This window comes from Oncorhynchus mykiss, chromosome 21, assembly GCF_057628025.1.
Source record: "Oncorhynchus mykiss isolate SJ-2025 chromosome 21, ASM5762802v1, whole genome shotgun sequence".
Lineage (NCBI taxonomy): Eukaryota > Metazoa > Chordata > Actinopteri > Salmoniformes > Salmonidae > Oncorhynchus > Oncorhynchus mykiss.
In genome coordinates this window covers 35,570,604-35,579,690 of record NC_143042.1, presented here as the reverse complement: position 1 = coordinate 35,579,690, position 9,087 = coordinate 35,570,604, and the positions used below count along the sequence as shown (strand labels likewise).

General features: G+C 40.3%; 1 pseudogene; it reads right to left on the bottom strand.

Moving 5' to 3' along the window:
- Window positions 1–3,150: 3,150 nt before the first annotated feature.
- On the bottom strand, window positions 3,151–8,511 carry LOC110500843 (SLAM family member 8-like; annotated as a pseudogene).
- Between the last annotated feature and the right edge of the window lie 576 nt (window positions 8,512–9,087).

Here is a 9,087-nt window from a genome sequence, read left to right as displayed (position 1 = left end):
AAGAGAGAAATTAATAAGTGAACTACAGATAATGTATGCTGCAAGAACATTGTCATCTTCTCTCTGAAAAGGACATAAATCCCTGCAAAACTTTTCATGTGTACTCATCAGCCCAGCAACAAGGTTTTCACAGGTTTTTGCATATGATTACAACCATTTCTCTATTTGACTCTCTGATCACAGCGGGAAAAGACAGCTTTACAGAGTGCCTTCCTTCACAAACCCACACTGCTAAAGATGAAGAGAGCAAACCATGACCCCTCAACTATGACAAACAAGTGATCTAATGTGAAGTTCCTCAGCCTTTTAATTTAATCCGCTGTGCACTGGAAAAAGTCTAACTTAACCAATTGCTTAATTGGCATTTCTATGCATGTTGAGTGGACTTAAAAATGACAAGACTTTGAGCCAATGTGTTAGACTCTGCTTAAACTCTGCTTGAAGTCAGTCGTTTTTGAACAATCAAAATCAATCAAATTTATTTTATATAGCCCTTCGTACATCAGCTGATATCTCAAAGTGCTGTACAGAAACCCAGCCTAAAACCCCAAACAGCAAGCAATGCAGGTGAAGAAGCACACCCTTGTTGAGTAAAATACAAAATGAATGTTTGCTCAAAACGACACCAATCATCATCATTATCATTATTCCAGCATGAACTCTTCACAGGTTGATTTTCAGAATGGTTTATTTCAATACCTGTGTATTTGCATGTACTATGACTGGTTGATTAATCTTATGCTACACAAACATAGATAACATCAATTTTTCTAAACTAATCCAATCTGTTAGTAGTTGGACTTATTTCACCCATTACTGATATGTTTGTTCCAGTTTATATGATTTAGAAATTCTCAAAATCAATCTTCCCTACCCCAACAGTCATTCTGAATGCAGGTTGCGTGTGACTGAGAGGTTAAATTGTTGAATATCCTAACTTTGGCTGGATTCCTATAGAAATGACACATCCCTTTGCAAGCCGGCATAATTTGACTAAACCAGGAGCTTCAGACCAGTGTGTTAGGGTGTAACTAGGCCCTCAGGGGCTTTATGATATATGTAATGTGTTGTCATAATGAGTTTAATTTTAAAGATAACATATCCACTTAGACATTCACTTGGTGAAGGCTACAGTACTGAAAACCATTCAATACAACAATCATGCCTCTGTTGCTAGCAAATACAGTCGCGAGTGTTAATTACAATTTACTCTAAATGCAAAGCACTCAAGGCATGCAAATAAGTGTCGTGGAAATTTCCTCTATTTACCAAATCATGAGTGCAAACCACACACAAGTCATAGTTAGTTATCAAAGTCCATCTTTAATTATATGAGCTCTATCACAACCCTGTGACTCTCAGATCAATTCAGTGTCTATCAATGAATTCTCTGAGAGCCCCCTCTACATTGCAACTGAGATCCTTTAATAGCAAAGATCCACCCCCCCTAGACGACATGACAAACCACAGGTCTTAGGAACTTACACAAAGAAAATACTTTACTTCAGAGAGGAGTATCCCCTAGCCAGACAGAGTTGGCTATAAATTAGCGTTCAGTTTGGTCTCCTAAACAAAGCTCTTATTTCGTCCTTGGTACAAAATGGTACCAAGACATTACCCCCACCCTATGATATATATCAAATTGTCATTTAGATACAACCAATTCTAAATACAACCAATCCTCCATATCAACAGGCATATCTCAAATCCATCCTATCTTGACAAGATCACAGAGACACAATGACTGGCACACAGACATTGTGGAGCCAAGAGATACACGCTTGACCTCTCCCCTCTCTCCGGCCGAAACAACTTAGTCTTGACATAGAACAGATACTGCAACTCTGCCACAGTATTATACAAAAATAACATTCTTGATGAGAAGTAACTTACAAACATATGATGAATATAAAACATCTTACCTATGTTACCACCTAATTCTGATTATTCCCCAACATAAGGTAGAAGTATTCTTAATTCTCTGATCAGCATGTTTTTTTTTAGAATGAACTGAATTACATCTGGTAATTGGGACAGACATGAATGCCATTTTGGACATGCAGACAAATCAAATAAGACCATCTACAATCAACATGCAACCAAGCATATACTCTCTGATTACAACCTCATTGATGCCTGGCGAGCACATAATCCTAATGCAAAATAGTACACTTTCTATTCACAGGCATAAATCAACCTCACTAATCAATGTCATACTATTAACTAAAACTGTTTTCTTTAATCTAGAAAATAGAAATTCGACATATGAGCTTATCTGATCACCACGCCTTATTCTGCCTATTACCCATTTCCGAATCTTCCAATTGTATCTAGGCCTTCAAAGAAAGGTATAAGGCCTTATGATATACTGTATATATGAGAATCATCAAAGGGAGAAGGAAATAGAAGCAAATAGTGTAGTTTGTGATGAAATTTAACAGTAATAACTAGGCCTATCTACAGAATATACAACTGTAAATTACAGAGGATGCAGAGAGTTCCATATCTATGGAAGGCACAGCCTATGACCACATCCTGTTCAGTTCACAGTACTTCCTGGTAGGGAGATTGGGGGCCTTCTGGGCGTCCAATAACGATCTTATCATACAGAGTCTGCGGCTACATGTGACAGATAATCAAGAAGAAACTGTTTCAGCATCAAGAAAGGTAGTGACTATTCTCAATGTAGACTACATAGTCTTCCATTCAACCACAGACATTTTACCATTATGACCATTTATATCTTACCTTGTTCAATCTTGGGATAACCAGATCATTGACAGTTTCATAGATGGATATTGGGTTTACATGACTGTTTGATCTTGTCTGGAATACAGCTTTAACACATTCAGATACATAATAACGGCAATGTATCTTACATCGCGATGTAACTTACATCTCTACTTCTTGTGTTGTCCATAATATCAGCATATATTGTGATGTCAGTTAGATCTGCTGTGTTTTATAAGAACAAAATATCAACCAATCAGAAACAGGATATCAACAAACATACTCAGGAATTAATGAGGGGTCTCACTCTTTTTCTAATTTCTAGCAAATCCCCCCCAAAATCAAACCAGCTGAAGAATACTTCTAGAACCACCTGAAATGCCACTTTAAGTACAGTTGAGGCCCCTAAGCTGTACATACCTGTGTTACTTCGGCCCCTGCAGTAGCACACTGCCACAGCTACAGTGAGGATCAGCACCACAGCGCCTCCTACTGATATTCCAATGTAGATGGTTTACCACACCAGTCCTGTCACATATTGTACAACACACATGATTAGACGATACAATATGATAAAGACTAAATGTCTCTATATCATATACATCCAATGTAATGACATGCATTACATAATGTATTTGACAACATAAGCGTATAGGCACACTGAACGTGTATGGAAGGATTATTATGATATCTAGGTACCTGGGGTGGTTGTGCCATTTCTACACTTTACTGTCGCAGAGGCAGTTTTCCAACTGACTAGTTTGGGGGCGTTGCACTTCACATTGATGTTTCTCTCTGCTGGTGAGAGAGAGAAGTAAATCTGCTGGGCATCCCCGTAGATCTCATTGTCTCTTTCCCAGGTGTAGGTAATGTTGGGTAGCAGGACACGTTGCACACCAGCAGCACCGTACAGGTGCAGTTGGCCAATTGCTTGATGTCTGTCTGGATCGCCACCTTGGATATAGGCTCTGACCAACCAGGAGAGAGATAGAGACTCATAATCAGTCTTCTAAATGAACCCTACCATAGCCATTCCACCAGGAGAAATACTTGAAAATATGATGGATATTTAACAAAGCACGGTGAGTTAGGTCAGTATAAAACCACAAAACCTGTGTTATAGTTTAAAGATCATAAATAACAATGATATCAAAATAGGATTCAATAATGGTATTAACAGCCTACCGTGGACCTTCAGAGTGATGGTCTTACTGCCAATCTGACCTTTGTCCCCTTCAACTGTAAGTAGAAAATCCCATGAGTCTTGCAGTGTCAGTTCTCTGACTGTTAAACTGAAGTTTTGGGTGTTCATCTTTAGTCTCCCCTCAAACTGGGATGCAGGGGAATATACAACTTCTGAATTGAATTCTGCAATATCCTTTCCCATATACTTCCACACCAAGGATTTTAAATGTCCCGTCTCTAAGCCTGCCTGCAGCTCCACGGAGTCCCCCACTCTCTTGTTGATGATCAGAGGAACACCTACACCGGAAAAACACAAATACACACATTATAAAGGGTAAATAAAGTCAAAAATAAAATAATTCTGACATCAATCAATGGTTAAACACTATATTACAATGAACTTATTAGTGTGTAATTATTCATGTAGTACGATGTTACAAGTGTTGTAATTACTCATTGTTACACTCTAATACTTGTTACAGTGTGACTGTAATACTTGTTACAGTGTGCCTACATGAATAATTACACAATAATACACTACAATGCAAAGTCCTACCTAATCAATAATAGATAGTGGATTGGATTTATATAGCCCATTTCCAGGTTTCATTTGTACTGTACATGGCATTATACATATTTTCACTTTACATCTTTACGTGTGTGAGTGTGTGGGTCCTTTTTAACTTCATTCAAGTCCACTCCTCCCCCACATTCAGTAGAACAGGATTAGATTACAGGAAAAGAGAAGTGGGGGGTGGATCGATAACCCCTCCTCAGCTCACAAGTACATTCACTGTGTAATTATTCACCATAAATGCATCATATACTGCATGGGCAACATTATAAATACATGTCAGTCTGAAGTAATGTTTTATAAACCCTGACACAAAAAAAAACCTTACAGTTAAACAACACAATGTAACTCCAAGTCAATCACACTTCTGTGAAATCAAACTGTCCACTTAGGAAGCAACACTGATTGACAATACATTTCACATGCTGTTGTGCAAATGGAATAGACAACAGGTGGAAATTATAGGCAATTAGCAAGACACCCCCAATAAAGGAGTGGTTCTGCAAGGGGTGACCACAGACCACTTCTCAGTTCCTATGCTTCCTGGCTGATGTTTTGGTCACTTTTGAATGCTGGCGGTGCTTTCACTCTAGTGGCAACATGAGACGGAGTCTACAACCCACACAAGTGGCTCAGCACACAGTAGTGCAGCTCATCCAGGAGGGCACATCAATGCGAGCTGTGGCAAGAAGGTTTGCTGTGTCTGTCAGCGTAGTGTCCAGAGCATGGAGGCGCTACCAGGACACAGGCCAGTACATCAGGAGACATGGAGGAGGCCATAGGAGGGCAACAACCCAGCAGCAGGACCGCTACCTCCGCCTTTCCAAGGAGGAGCAGGAGGAGCACTGCCAGAGCCCTGCAAAATGACCTCCAGCAGGCCACAAATGTGCATGTGTCTGCTCAAACGGTCAGAAACAGACTCCACAAGGGTGGTATGAGGGCCCGACATCCACAGGTGGGGGTTGTGCTTACAGCCCAACACCGTGCAGGACGTTTGGCATTTGCCAGAGAACACCAAGATTGGCAAATTCGCCACTGGTGCCCTGTGCTCTTCACAGAGGAAAGCAGGTTCACACTGAGCACGTGACAGACGTGACAGAGTCTGGAGATGCTGTGGAGTACGTTCTGCTGCCTGCAACATCCTCCAGCATGACCGGTTTGGCGGTGGGTCAGTCATGGTGTGGGGTGGCATTTCTTTGGGGGGCCGCACAGCCCTCCATGTGCTCGCCAGAGGTAGCCTGACTGCCATTAGGTACCGAGATGAGATCCTCAGACCCCTTGTGAGACCATATGCTGGTGCGGTTGGCCCTGGGTTCCTCCTAATGAAAGACAATGCTAGACCTCATGTGGCTGGAGTGTGTCAGCAGTTCCTGCAAGAGGAAGGCATTGATGCTATGGACTGGCCCGCCCGTTCCCCAGACCTGAATCCAATTGAGCACATCTGGGACATCATGTCTCGCTCCATCCACCACAGACTGTCCAGGAGTTGGCGGATGCTTTAGTCCAGGTCTGGGAGGAGATCCCTCAGGAGACCATCCGCCACCTCATCAGGAGCATGCCCAGGCATTGTAGGGAGGTCATACAGGCACGTGGAAGCCACACACACTACTGAGCCTCATTTTGCTTGTTTTAAGGACATTACATCAAAGTTGGATCAGCCTGTAGTGTGGTTTTCCACTTTAATTTTGAGTGTGACTCCAAATCCAGACCTCCATGGGTTGATAAATTTGATATCCATTGATCATTTTTGTGTGATTTTGTTGTCAGCACATTCAACTATGTAAAGAAAAAAGTATTTAATAAAAATATTTCATTCATTCAGTTCTAGGATGTGTTATTTTAGTGTTCCCTTTATTTTTTTGAGCAGTGTATATTTGACAACTGACTTGAGATCAGATGACCAGCCTGAGCTTGCAACTCCAAACCTTTTTAACACTACAAATGACTTATGACCAGAGATATTATGAAAAGGTCATGTGATTATGACCTCTCACTGCCACCCAGCTCTCTGGTAATTCTCCTTCATTAGATTCATACTTATAGAAGCCTTCATCTGACTTGGATACTACAGGGATGGTCATCTCTCCTGTGGTCTCATTCCTGATGAGTACTCCATCTTTGTAAAAATCAACCTTGGGGTTCGGGTTTGTTTCCTGATATCTATTTGTACAGCGTAGAGTCACAGAGTCTCCCTCAGTTATGGGATAGACAGGGCTCTCCAGGATCAGAGGGCCAACTGTGTAAAATAATATATCAATAAATCTGTAAATCTGGAGTAATCACTCACACCATTTAACCTCTTATGAGCTTGCATTATATACAGTATATATAGATTTTTAATATTTATATATTTAGAAAGTTCAGAAGTGATTGAAGATCAATAGTGAGCTCACCAGTGAAGTTGATGTGGAGAGATGAGCTGAGATATGAATTTTGGGTCCGTCCTGTCCTTCTCCCCTCACACTGGTACTGACCAGCCTGGTTAGAGAGAGAGATGGTGGTGGTTTTACTGGTCTGACTGGAAAGCCGTTGTTTATTTATTAACCAGCGGTACGTCCATAGTTCACACTGCAGCTTGACTGTGTCTCCGGAGTACAGTGGCTCCTGAGTAGTGACTATCTTCACAGAGGCTGTAAGCAGAGCTGTGGAAACAGTTCAATGAAGACAAATGCAGTTAGCGCACCAATCAGTTAAAAGTATGATCTTAGTACCGTGCACCATATTTCTTCAATTATTACATGAAATGAGATTTAATGAATGGAGGAATCAGAACAGCAATGGTAGGCAGCCTTCTTCAAATGGGGCCCAATGTCAAGTTGTTATGGGCATGGAGGTGAAAAGATGATGAATTTTTTTATTTATTTTTAATTACCTTTATTTAAGGGCGACCTGTCAAGAAGGCAAAACAGGGAAATAGCAGCGTGTCCATTAAACATTACAGATAAAAACAGAATACACACACAAGACAAAACGTCACAAGTTGAAGAAACAACTGAAGATTAGAAACAACTGCAGTTGTCACAAACAGTGTTGTCGATCAGAGTCTTTAAAACAGACAAGGACACTAACTCCCCTAACTTTAAAATCTTCTGAAGCATGTTCCAAGAAGGGGCATTTTTTCCCTATCTCAGTTCTGGCCTTCGGAACAGACAAGGACAGCAGCGACTTTGAATGAAGACAATATTGAGTGACTGATCTGGTCAGTAAAGAACAAAGGGAGTTGTCCCATCAATGCTGTGTACACTAAAGTGTACCAATGCTTTAGCCTCCTAGTGGAGAGAGAGGTCCATTGCACCATGGCATACAAATCACAGTGATGGATAAGTGGTCGAGCATTTGTAATTAATCTTAAAGCACCATGATACACAGTGGCCAGAGGCCTGCATATAGACAATATCACCATAATCCAGCATTGATTAAAAAAGTATTTTGAACAAGATATTTTCTGACTAACATTGAAGAGCAAGATTTGTTCCTGAAATAGAAACCCAATTTCAACTTCAGTTCCTTGGTCAAGTTATCAATGTGCTGTTTAAAATTAAACTTTTCATCTAGCCAAACCCCAAGATACTTATAGGAGGTGACCCCATCAATTTTATGGCCTGTTGAAGTTCAAATCTGCAAGTGACTCCACGTCCTTACTTTCAGGGAAGAGAAAACCATCATCTTTGTTTTCCTTTCATAAAGCACACATTTTAATTAGAAAAGCTGCCTTTGAATAACATCAAAGGCCAACTGTAAGTCCTGAAAAGCCTACTCAATAATAAATGCGCTAAAATGTAATAATACATGATGTCACTGTATGTCTGACTGCATCACTCTACTCAGAATGCTTCACCATTGTCTGAAGTCTTAATCTCACTGATCTCATATTCATGCTTCCTACTGATTGAGTCCACATCATCCTTGCTCCATGTGTATTTCCAGTCAGTGACTTCTCCCCTCTGTATGTTACATCTGAGAGTGACAGATTCTCCACTGAATATCTGGGAGGATTTGGGGTGTTTGGTCAGAACAACCATTGCCTGTCCTGCAAAAAATAAAACCAGCATGATTCAATTGCTTAACACATGTTATTTTGAGACGATCAAAACACAAACATTGTCTATCCAAAAACAGATTTAAAAATGACAAATAAAACATTTGATGAAGCATTAAGAGATGGAGGCTTGATCAAGTGTACAAATATCTACCACCATCGTCTTCAGAGTGTCCAGAGTAGATGTGTGTACTAAGCACTACAACACAGAAAGTCACATTGCACCAATATAAACTTGAAATAAACAACATGCCATTTTCATGTTTCTGATTACTAAATCCATCCACCCTGTACTTTATTTTACAGGTGCAATCTGAGATTTCTGCATTGATTTCTTCACTTTTAAATGAATCATAGAAATTCAAGTCTTATCCCATCATAACGCAAAATATATGATTATTTTATGACAATTATTGTAAATAATGTAGATGAATGAATATCCTTAGCCCCATCCCTCAGACTTATATACCACAACAAGTGGAAGGGTGTTATTTTTGTGGTTGTTTGAAGAGATGACTGCAGCTTTAAAAGGCCACTGACTTCCCATGTTCTGCACACA